Source organism: Ursus americanus, chromosome X (assembly GCF_024610735.1).
Source record: "Ursus americanus isolate L20-20 chromosome X, mUrsAme1.1.p, whole genome shotgun sequence".
NCBI lineage: Eukaryota > Metazoa > Chordata > Mammalia > Carnivora > Ursidae > Ursus > Ursus americanus.
In genome coordinates, this window is record NC_142164.1 from 116,284,793 (window position 1) to 116,297,154 (window position 12,362).

Consider the following 12,362-nt stretch of genomic DNA (forward strand, 5'->3'; position numbering starts at 1 on the left):
TCGGGGCTGGTCCCCTGGGAACGGTTCCTCGGTGGTCTGCAAACTCGCCAGCAGCACGTGTAAACCCGTCAAAGCCAGCACCATCCGGAGACACCACATCTAGCGGGTTTCCAGAACGGCATCCGTGCCCAACTCCAGTTCTGAGAACTCCAGTGCTGCTTCCCAACCTCTCCAGTTCCAGGATAAAAGACAGCTGTGGCGGCACCAGGACACCCTCCTTGGCCTCAAACAGATGGGAAACAACAACAAAAAACAAAAACCCAAACGGGTTCTTAATGAGTGCATGCGCGTGTCCTTTCTGGCCTGACCCAGTTGTGATCTGAGACACCTGCCATCAGGTTGATCTGAGGTCTTCAGTGGGAGGGAAGGGGAGAAGCACCCCCCCCCCCACCCAGCGAAGGAAAGCCACGACATCCTCTCCTGGAGCTGCCTGAAGACATGGGGGCAGCGGGCCAAGGGCTGAGCACGTGTGCACAGCGCCCCGCCGAACAGAAGCGTTCCAGGACGCTCGGGCACTTGGGGTTGAAGCCGCGGAGAAGCGGAAGATGAGTTATTTATAGTATTGCTTTTTGCAACTCCATCTCGAGGTGGCAGAAAGTCCTATTAATCACGGTTCCCTTCCCAAATCAGTGCAAAGTTCAGTCACAGAGAAATGTCGCTGAAGGGTTTCATTCGATTTAGCACGTACTTACGGGGTTTTCTAGGCTAGCATTCTCCAGGAAGGGAGGGGATCGCCCCAAAACAACAGAGTCTGAATGGCCATTTAATTACCTTAAACGTCGTAACCCCAAGAGACCTACTTGGGAGTTGGCGCGGAAGGGAAAGGCAGAAAGGGCCCGAGTCTTGCCAACAGGAGGGGGCCTTGTCCCGAAACAGTGAGCAGAGCACGCAGGATTAAAGGAGGAGAACAGTGCTCGTCCAGCATCATTAGCGGGAAAAGCTTCTCTTCTAACAATCTGCCCCATTGTGAAATCGTCTCCTGAACTCTTTTAAAGCAGCCCTTTCCTCTGGGGATGGAAGAAAGTTTGTCTGATTTCTCGTCCCTCCTCGCCCGCTGGCGTTGACGCTGGAAGAATCCACGGCTTAAAGTAATCTTCTGGAAAAGGCTCAGCTCTCTGCGACTTGTCTCCATGCCGCCTGAGGACCGAGAGCCAGAGCAGCTGGAAAATCTGCTCGAAATGACCTCATCCCACAAAAGGCACTTCCTGCGTTTCTCCGTGGACGTTCTGACTCGAGTGTCGTGGGTCCTACCCTCCCTGTTTGTTTCCCTTGCGATGTGTTTCTCTCTTTCAACGGAACGAGGTTTATTTTTTTACACAATCAGTGGTCAGCTGAAGATGAAATTTTTAATGCGTGTAATAACACTTCCATACCGTCCTTCTCTAAAATCTGCTTGGGGACCAGCTTACGTTGGAGGTGAAAGAGGCTCGCTTTATCACTTTGCATTATCTCTTTCTCCTACGTAAGTGTCATTAAGACAACATGTAGCTATGCAAACACTTTGCTGTTCAATGACAGCATGATTCAATAAATTATGGCATTTACAGTTTGACCCCGATTACGGGAAGATATACACGTGGAAAATATTGGGAGGAAAACACATGAAAACATGAACGGGGTTTCATGCTGGTTGCTTACTTTCTTGGACTTTTCGTCATTTACCACTGAGTAGATGTCTATTATTTTACAGTAAGAAAAGACACCCCCCAAAGATAAGATTTCCACTAAACTTATTTATTTACTTGCAGTTAGATGGCCCAAAATTATAAATATAATCAAACAACTATTATTTTATTACTAGAGTCTTAGCAACAGTACTACCATTTAAAATATGGGAATAAACCAGTAGAATAAGATGGAGTCCTTGAAAGAGTATTTCATGACCAGGGAAACGTCCATGATACAGTGTTATGTAGGAAAATAAGTAGGTTTCAAGATGGAACGTGCACGATGCCAAATTTTGTTTTGCATACACACACACACACACACACACACACAGACACACACACATACACACACACAGAAGATAACCCTCCGAAAAGTCTCCCATCTACTTCTGGGGGTGGAATTTCGCTAGAGTTCTCTCTCCGTGTGTGCTTTTCCTATTTTCCAAATCTTCTCCTATGAACGTGAACTGTTTTCACATTCATTAAAATGTAATTAAAACCTGGCAGTGTCTCCAGAAATAATCTGCATGAGAACGACTCAGCGCTTCTAAGGAGGAAATGAGGCTACAGGGCTGGAGAGCAGAGGAGGGGCTCGTGTTAGGAAAATAAAGCCGCTCTTCACGGAAGAAAAAACATCCCCAGGGTGAGGCATTCAGAAAGGGTCCTTTCTGCGCTTGGCCGCCCTTCTGGGTTAATTCATGGCTGGCTGGGGGCCTTCATCCAAAACCCTTGTGCACATCAATGGCCGATGCTGACGTGACAGGAAAGGCGTCCGGTCCCTGGGGTTACCTCCAAAACCGCCTGCGTGCCTCCCAAGTGGCCATAGAGTCCTCTCTCCAACTGTGCAAACTAGCCACCCTGTTCACTGCCACGTCTGGGCCCGTCCACGGGGAAGACCCAGAAGGAAGCCTTCCTAAAAGTGCTCAAGCTAGTAATAGCAAACCGCTGCTCAGACAGGCTGCGTCACAAGAGCCAGACGATGTACGCACAAAGAGCATGACTGTCCTTTCCTCGTCCCCTCCCCTCTACACACTGCAGTGCAAGCTCACGCGCCCCAGACTGCAAAGCAGACCGCCTTGGAGACACGGCCAGTTACGGCCTCCGCAGAACAGTACTGCTTTTCCCATGACGTTGGTTTGAGCTAATACTTCCAGTGCATCAGTAAATCAATGTACAGATTCAATTATCTTTAAGATGGAAAAATTGGAAACAGCTTGTCCACAACGTACATGAGGCCCTCCCACGAACTTGAGGAAGACGCGCGGGCTGGCGATGCAGCGTCTGAGACACTGTGTTCTGTCTTCACAGACAGCACTGTTTGGTGCTTCGATTTAAATGAATAAGAAAAACACCTTTTAAAACAACACTTAAGGGGACGCTTGGGTGGCTCAGTCGGTTAAGCGTTAAGCACCTGCCTTCGGCTCAGGTCATGATCCCAGGTCCTTGGTTCCCTGATCCGCGGGGACTCTGCTTCTCCCTCTCCCTCTGCCCCACTCGTGCTCTCTCGCTCGCTAACTCTCTCTCAAATGAAATCTTAAAAAAAGAAAATACTTAAATATTAAGAACCTCAGTATCAGATGAGAGTCCAGGGACCCTCTTATTTATGTCAGCAAATGCAGGAACTCAGTTTTATCATCAAATGCTCAGCAGCTTACATGTCATTTCACCACAAGGCTGGTGAGACTTACTATACAGAACAAAATACCGACAGCGGTAGTGAGTGGGCTCTGCCAATCTTGGTGCTCCTGACACGCGGCACCAGGTACATCCCGGCGGCGGGGCGTCCTGTGCACCGTAGGACGCGGAGCAGCATCCTGGCCTCTGCCCCCCAGACGCCAGCAGCACCCGTCCCCCTGCAAACTGCGTCCAGACGTGGCCGAATGTCCCCTGGGAAGGGGTGAGGGCTTGCCCCTGACTGAGAACCCTTAGTTAAAGCGGGTACACAAGTCCAGGACCGCTGCTCATGACAGGGCAGGACAGCCCTCAAATTCCTACAACTCGTAGCTCCCTGAACATCCGCAGGGCCTTTGCCAAGTAACCACGGTTTGGATTCTGTCGTAATCACATCATGGGCCTCGCAGAGCTATACCCCAAGATGCCCTCCAATTCACAAAGCCAAGTTCGGGGAGGCAGAGACAAACAGGTGCGTTCCTCTAGTGAGAGTCAGCAGACGGTGGCCTGGGGCCAAACCCCTCTTGCTACTTCCCCTCGTCAGGCCTGCGAGCTAGGACTAGTCTTTATATTTTTAAATGGTTGAAAAAGAAAATCAAAAGAATCCTATTTCATGACTCATGAAACCGATCTGCCATTCAAATTCCAGTGTCCGTCAATAAAGTTTTATTGGCACTCACCCGTGTCCACTCATTTACGTACGATGGACGGCTGTTTCTACACGAGAGCGGCAGAGCCGAGCGGCTGTAACAGAGGCCGGCTGGCCCACGAAGCCTCAGTGACTTACTCTCCGGCCTGTGACAGAAAATGCTGCCCTTGCTCTGGTTCTGCCAGCCCTACCGAAGCGTGTCCCGTTTCTACACTGGACAACCGTCTGCCTTGTCTGTCCGCAGCGTGAAGCCGCCCGCCCGCTGACCTGCAGGGCATGCCCCAACGTGCGCACGTCCTCAGGAACAAAGCAGCCCCTGAACCCTGAGAGCAGGAAACACCACCGCCACGCTCTGCCGTGGCTCAAAGCCCAAGCTCCAAAGTCATCTCTAAAGCTCCACACCAGCGCCTCCCACACAGTAGGAATTCAACGTGTGCTCCACTCAATGGAAGCTTCTGTTCCCTCCGTACTGAGTGAACTCCCAGTCGAAACACCGAGGACCGACAGCCCTCTCCCGTCGTCCCTCTGACATTCGGAAGATGGTTCAACTCCATTTCAAAAAGTACGGACTGATGAAAAAGCCTGGCAGCTCAGTAAACGTGAAACACAGTCACCATGCAGCCCATCAATGCTACTCCCTGACACAGACCCAACACAAATGGAGAAGACGTCTGCACAGAAACCTGTACACAACGTTCAGAACAGCAGTAATATGAATAATGATGGTTCATAATAACCGAAAGGTAAACACAACGCAAACGTCCACCAACTGATGAGCGATCTGCAACAGAATGTGGTAAACCATACAATGGAGTATTACTCAGCCACAGAGAAGATTCAGGCTACAACACGGATGACTCTTGAAAATACTATGTTAAAGCCAGTCACGAACTCAGCTACATTCACATTTTGCAAATTTTTGTTTTTATTAGCAAACTACATTTTTCAAATACTTCCGTAAAATACCAAGATTCTTATACATTACTTTGCTATTTTTACATACTTGGGTGTTTTTTGGGGGGGGGGGGGGAGACAGAGAGAGAACCTTACGCTAGGCTCCACACCCAGCACAGAGCCCCATGCAGGGCTCGATCGCACAACCCTGAGATCATGACCTGGGCCAAAAGCAAGAGTCAGACGCTTAACTGACTGAGCCACCCAGCTGCCCCTTTACGTACTTGGTTTTAAACAAAAATACCTCAAGATTCTTACTGTAGTTAAATGTAGGCCTATCACTTTAGTCCTGATTGAACTTTTTAAAGCAATAAGCAAAATTCTTCCCCAAATTTCCATCGTTATGTTTTTTAAAATTATGAAGACTCTATAGGGTTTTTTTTTTTTTCCCTAAAAAAAAAATTGAAGACAAAAATAGGAAACAAACTGAGGGTTGCCGGGGGGGGGGGGGTGGTGGGTGGGTCAGGGGATGGGGTAACTGGGTGATGGACATTAAGGAGGGCACGTGATGTAATGAGCACTGGGTGTAATATAAGACTGATGAGTCACTGACATCTACCTCTGAAACCAATAATACTTCTATGTTCATTAACTGAACATAGAACGAAAATAAAAAATAAAAAAAAAAGGAAAAGGCAACCAAATTGATAAAGAAAAAAAATACAAATACAAAAAGTAAATAATAAAATCAGACCCTAAAATCCCATGTCTTGGCACCTGTTGGATTTGCTCTTCTGGAAACTTTATCATCTCCTAGCTCTGTAACAGGTGTAATGATCTACTTGTTGTTTTAATTAAGTTTCAGGGTTAATTAGCCAATCGGTTTGCAGATACACACAAACTGCATTACGAAACTAATAAAGCACAGGGACCGTGGCTGCCTCAGTCAGTAGGGCACACAACCCTTGATCACAGGGTTCTAAGTTCGAACCCCATGCTGGGTGTAGAGACTTGTAAAAAAAAAAAAAAAATTAAATATTAAAAATTTTTAAAATAAACTAATAAACTACAGAATTAAGTTACAAGAGATAAAATCTATACTCATGCGTCTAATCATAATTAATGTTTCGGCTTAATTTTAATACACAATGTTGACAAGATTTGGTGTTAGAAGGTGTCATCCTCTCCTGGTAAGACCCAGAAAAGTTTGTAATAACTGGTTCAGTATCCACCATTCTTGGAAGGCAATAAAAGGTGAATTCATCATTTAGAATTACCTATACAGAGCCCATAATGACTTCACGGTGTCCTACCTACCACCTGCAATTTCGGCAACGGCAAAGGCCCGCAACTTGAAAAAAGCTCTTTTAAAACAGAAGATGTTCAGTTTGGGCAAAACGCACTTCCACTTGCCCACGGGATTTCAGCTCAAGGACCAAGATGCAACAGCGGGTTGGGCCGCTTACCTTTATGGTGACTTCATGTGTAGACCTTTGAACCAGTGAGCGCCCCAGCATCCGATCATAGAAACTGCAAAGTGTCTGCCAGGAGCCGGCTGGTGAGAAACGAGGAGATACGAAGAAAAAACTTAAAATTCTTTGGGAAGTATTCACCTCTAGCCTCTCCCATTTCGTGGTTTTTTTTCCTTTTCAAATCGGTGGCATTGTTTCCCTTTATCATCTCAACTCAAATGTCACTCATTTTATGACATCACAATCTCTGTCTTACACTTGAACGCAGACACTGCAGGTTGGCTTGCAAAGTGAAAGGCGAGAAAGGAGGGAGGCCAGCCCGTACCGTCGTATGTGTCGAAATCCCGAAAGGGAAGAGTCTCAAAGTAAATAAAATTAATTTTAGTTCAGATATTGCTACTGCTATCGTTTAATGATCATCAGAGCCTATCCAAAATGCTTTTGTTTTCGGGACCATGTCCTCTGCAACCAAGAAACTAAACTACACATACCTCTAAGGGAAGAAACCACGCTTTAAGGAAATTTTATAGACATTACTTGGGCTAATGTTTATGACAATATTGCATGCACGTCCACGTGTATATACACACCTTGCTATATTCTGTGCTCATAAACACACAGAAACAGCGTCAGAATCTTTTTTTTCCCTTTCGGCTTCCCCAAAATAAAGCAAAGGAAAGGCACTAGACTCACTATGGTTCCACTTACCCATTGGTGTTGTCATGCATCTCAATTTCACGAGCGTTCCCCCATGTGCACTTCTGAAGAAGCCAGATCTGTAAGCTCCTAAGTTAACCTTCGCATCGAAAACGTGTTTCTACTTTTCGGCCAGTATAAACACTAAGCAATCAACTAGCATTGACTTAACAGTAATTACCTTCTTCCTCATAAAACTTCCTTGGTTATGAATGAATCCAGCGTCCTACATTTAAATTATCTAATATTGTCTATAAGCTCAAAATCTAAGGAAATGAACTGCCTGCCATCTTCTCTCAATTCTTGTTTAATCATAAGCGATAAGAAGGTGCCAGGGTTAATATAATTCAAATTCACGAGTGAAGCTTATGAATAAAGCTGTTTCTTATTAAGTGAATGCAGACCCTCATGAAATGTTTTAAGGAAATTCAAGGAAATTATCCCCAATGAGTCATGTTTATAGCTACACTGCTCAAAGAAAGGCAGTTGAAAAGATTTTACAGGTAGGTTCATAGGCGCTTAAGTTTCATTACAGTACATTTTTTTAAAAACACCATAAGGATATGTAAGATAAAAGTAATAACCAGGGCAATTTTTAAAAATCTACCATTGAAGAAAAATAATGATATTTAAACAAAATTTCCCTACACCTCTTTGAACAGAAACTATTCACCAGAGGGAAGCAGGCATAAAGGAATATTGATTTTGCTCATAAAATAAAAATACATTTTGTAATGAAAAAAATTCTGTAGTAGAGATAAAATAGGACAATACTCCTCACAGTACCTGAAGCAGAAAGCAAATTACTATTTTCGGGATTGAGTTGTAAATTACCACGGGGGGGAAAAAACAGCCTTATGATGAAATCGCTAAATACCATGAAGTATCAAAATATGAGCAGATGTCACCACAATAAGCCCCAAATTGCTTGGAAATTAAAACACTAAAATCCATAATAATTCAATAAGTAATTAATATATAAACAGCTCCTATTACAAGCTGTTCAGAAAAACCTTTAGAATCAAATTCTTATTCTGTGGTCCAAAACAGATGGTAACTCTTGGAATTGAAGATTATCTTTTATATATGTTGTTAAACTCAGGAAGTGTAATTAACATCATCTGTGTGTTATAAACACACAAAAACGGGAAAATAGGACTGGTTACCAACACTCTTCCGCTTATGAAACATGTCAAAATTAGTTTATTGATAGAAACAATAAATCTGATCTTCCAATACTTAATTGTAACTGATTTTCCCACGATCAGTACCCAGAACCACCACCAGTGAGCAGTACTGGCAAGAACGTTCACGTACTGCGAGGTATTGGTGTGAAATGCCAATGCATTCACAAATGCAATATGTTCTTTATTCTCAAAGGTAATAATGAATATAAAAAGGACTTTGTCACAACTTCCTGGTTGCTCCTCAGCTCTAGGTAAGGCACAGTGTAGACCTGTCCCGGCAGTCCCTCCACGGGGGAGGTACAGGGCCCTGACAACACTCGCCATGTTGTGCAAACATCCCCTCTGTCAAGTCCCAAAACATTTCCGTCATTCCAAAAGGAAACCTTGTACCCAATTAAGCAGTGACTGCTCATTCCCTCTGCCGGCGGCCCTGGCAACTGCCAGTCTACGTTCTCTCTGGATTTGCCTATTCTGAACACGACACAACAGTGGAAGCATCCGATAGCTTTTGTGACTGGCTGCTTTCACGAAGCAAAATGCTTTCAAGGTTCCGCCACGATAAGGCGCGTCTCGGCACTCATTCCTTTTCGCGGCTGAATACTGTTCCACCGTATGGATGAACTACACTTGGTCCATCCATCAGATGCGGGGCGTTCTGGCTTGCGTTCACTTTCTGCCCATCGTGACTGGGGCTGCTATGAACACTCGTGCACAAGTCTGCGTTGAGCCCCCATTTTCCATCCCTTGGGGCGTACCCCCTTGCAGGGGAACTGCCCTACATCAGTTTGCTTTGATCCTCCTTCGTGGAAGCCTCATCCTCTCCAGGACTGACAGATGCAGACGGGACAGGCAGAGAGATCTGTGCAGGGAACAGATGTACAGGAGGGAGCCAGGGAACCTGCCTGCCTAAGAGCTCCAGCAGGCAAAGGACAGACAGCTAGAGCTCTGCACAGCGAGCACCAAGAAGAAGAAGAATTCTCTCTCTCTACGTGGAGCGAAGCAAACTGCTCTCCCACTCAGGAGCTCCTCAAAGTGTATCAGGCAACCAGAGAACCTGGACTGGTTTTGTTTTGCCCTTGCCGCCCTTTCCCACCTCCCCAGGCTTAGCACCAAAGTTCTGAGTTCAGGGCTGCTCACATTTCCGCTTCGATTCATCAGGGGCAGTTGAGTTTGACAACGGTTGTCCATGTACCTTCTTAAACGTAATACTAAAATTTAATACTGATCCATGCATGTGATACCTAATAAAAGCGTGCAATTATCACAGGGCATCTGCATTGTAACACACTGCTTTCAGCCAGCGCCCACGGTGCCTTCCACCCCAGGATCTATTAGGCACGGTCTGGAGACATTTTTGGCCGTTACACCTGGAGGAGGGGGTCCAATGGCAATTAGTGGAGAGAGACCAGGGAGGCCACTAAACATCCTACACCTCCCAGGACAGCCCCCCCACAAGAAAGACAGATCTGCCCCCAAAATGTCCAAAATGCTAAGGTTAAGAAACTTTATTTTCACAGAACAGATTTTAGATTAAGTTCTTCATGACTTCTGATTTGTACTATGAAATATCAGAAGGTGAAAGAACACTTTCACGCCGGTCTTAGATTCAGAAGTTAGAGTCTAGGGGGTGCTTCCGTAGACTGCCATAATGCTTCCTTCGTCATTGCCCCCATTTTTTAAAACCAATAGCCCACATGAATCATTAAGTCAAACGGACAAACATACGTTTTCACTGATCATAAATTAAATGCTTAACTATATAAATACTAATTCTATTTCCTGGTAGACTAGAATCCCAGTGCTTTAAACTCACGTCATCCTTTATTAAACAATGAAAGGAGCCTGCCAACCAGACCCTCATGCTGCGTCTTCACCGCTGGACCCCAGGCCACACCAATCACTGCGTCACACCAGGTGATCGCACACAATAAATCGTCATTCTGCTGTCAGGATTGGCTCACGGCTCTGAGCCGTAGGCAGCAGGAATTCTGGGAACACCGTCTTCGTGGGGCTTCACTTCCGGCAGGCTCCTTCACGCACACAGGTGTCCCAGGGGTGAGGACGCCTCACGGTCACTCTGCCGTGGTTTGCCCGACTCTCTCAAAGTCCGCTCTGAACGGCTTTCCAACAATATGTTGAAATTCAAAAGACAATTTTCTGATTAACCAACACATCAGTCACTAGACATTCCAATTAATTGAGGTTTTGCTGTTGGAAGGCTGTGCGCTCTCCAAGAGAAATATAAAAACACACTTTTCAGATGTTGGAAGCTAGAAATCTAAAGATGACAGTGCCTGACTAAAACGAACACAAGTGTGCCAAGATGGTAATGACTTACAAAAATAAACATCACTTTTAATATTATAATAGTATCGAGAAATAGGGCAGTTCCAGATAAGCCCTTATCCACTGGGAATTAATCAGGCCATCATCCTCATTTCTCCTTTTACTCACTGAACTAGGCAAATGGGTACTGCAAAGTGAAAAGTCACAATGCATGAATTATCTCCTCATATCTTATCTCATCTTTAAAAAAAAAAAAAACCCTCACTTTTGGAATACACTTAATTTAGGTGAACTAATTCTTGCCCCTGTAGTAAACATGTGCCCTATTTATATATAAGGCAAAAGAGACAACATCGATGGAACCCCTTCCCTTTTAAAGTTACGCTTTTGACCCAGGAAAAATGTTTTTGTATTGTTAATGATAAAAGATACTAATTTTGTACACAAATTCCAAGGGCCTAACCTTTGATGTTCTTTAAATATAAGCTTATATGTCATAAACATATAAATTAAAAACAAGGAACATCTTAAAACATTTTTATTTTAAAAACAGTCTGCATGGTCAGGGCACCTGGGTGGCTCAGCTGTTTAAGCGTCTGCCTTCAGCTCAGGTCATGATCCCGGGGTCCTAGGACCAAGCCCTACATCGGGCTCCCTGCTCAGCAGGGAGTCTGCCTCTCTCTCTCTCTCTGTCCCTCCCCCCACTCGTTCTTGTTCTTCCTCTCTCCAATGAATTTAAAAAAATCTTTTAAAAAAGTCTGCATGGTCAGATGACAATATTGTTGTTCAATGTCTACGGAAAACATTTAGTCCAAATGTTTTTGGAATTAACACTTTATGTATTGTTGGCCGTAGGCACACGAACTCCTTTAGGGCACACGAACTAGACAATGGATTGTTACTGTGCCAACGTGAGAAAGTTTGGAAAAATGGCTACTGGTGAAGTGTGCCCATATAGCTGGCAGTCACACGCAGACAGTTACAGTGACACCCCTTTCACAAGTCATCCCGTTTGAACACTCTGCACACGACCAGGGATATGTCCAAGAGCTTTCTCTATCGCCCCATTCTCCATGGTCCAAGTAGACAGTACGGAGTTAGAAACCGTGCAAGACTAATAAACACTGACTTTCACGTTGCCCAAACTTGGGGTGGGGTTCATTTTAGTATTTGTTCATAAAACGCCAGTCCTTAGATACGATAACATGTATTACTGAAAAAGCAAAGCTTGTAAGATCGAGTAAGTTTGGGAAATTCTAGGTTAAAAAAGGTAAAACAGATCCATGAAGCTGAACAAACCCCAAGCAGGATAAACACCAGAGAAAACCCTAATAAGACACAATCAATTTCCTGAAAACCAGCAGTAAAAAGAAACTCTTAAAAGCAGCCAGAGAAAAACACAAATTACACCCAGAGGGAAAGTTAACAAAACCCACAAACTTCTTGTCAAAAACGATGTAAGCCAGAAGACAATGGAATGAAATCTTTAGAGAGCTCAAAGAATGTGTCAACTTAAAATTCTACTCCCAGACAGAAGAGCTTTCAAAAACAAACACTAAATAAAGACTCTTTAAGACAAACAAATGTGGAGAGACTCCAATGCCAACACGCCTGTCCTACAAGGAAAATTAATGGAAGTTCTTTAAGGGGAAAAATGAGGAGCTCAGACGGACCTCTGCATTCCTGCAAAGGCATGATGAGCGGCAGAAAGGGTAAACATGGCGGTAAAGAGAAAAACATTTTCTTCTCATTTTAAAATTTCTTTTACATATAATTGAGTGTTTAATGCAAAATTAGTAGCTGTTTTGTGGTTTCTTAAACATATAAAAGTACAATGTAT

General features: G+C 44.6%; 1 protein-coding gene across 4 annotated transcripts in view; it reads right to left on the reverse strand.

Moving 5' to 3' along the window:
* TBL1X (transducin beta like 1 X-linked) overlaps positions 1–12,362 on the reverse strand; it is a 211,700-nt gene that overhangs the window by 53,816 nt on the left and 145,522 nt on the right. For 3 of the 4 annotated variants that reach the window (XM_087859766.1, XM_087859767.1, XM_045813595.2), the window contains exon 3: positions 6,348–6,436. The exons of the other annotated variant lie outside the window; for it this stretch is intronic. The gene's annotated coding sequence lies outside the window, so the exon portion shown is untranslated. The remainder of the gene's footprint in view (positions 1–6,347; positions 6,437–12,362) is intronic. 4 annotated transcript variants of the gene reach the window in all.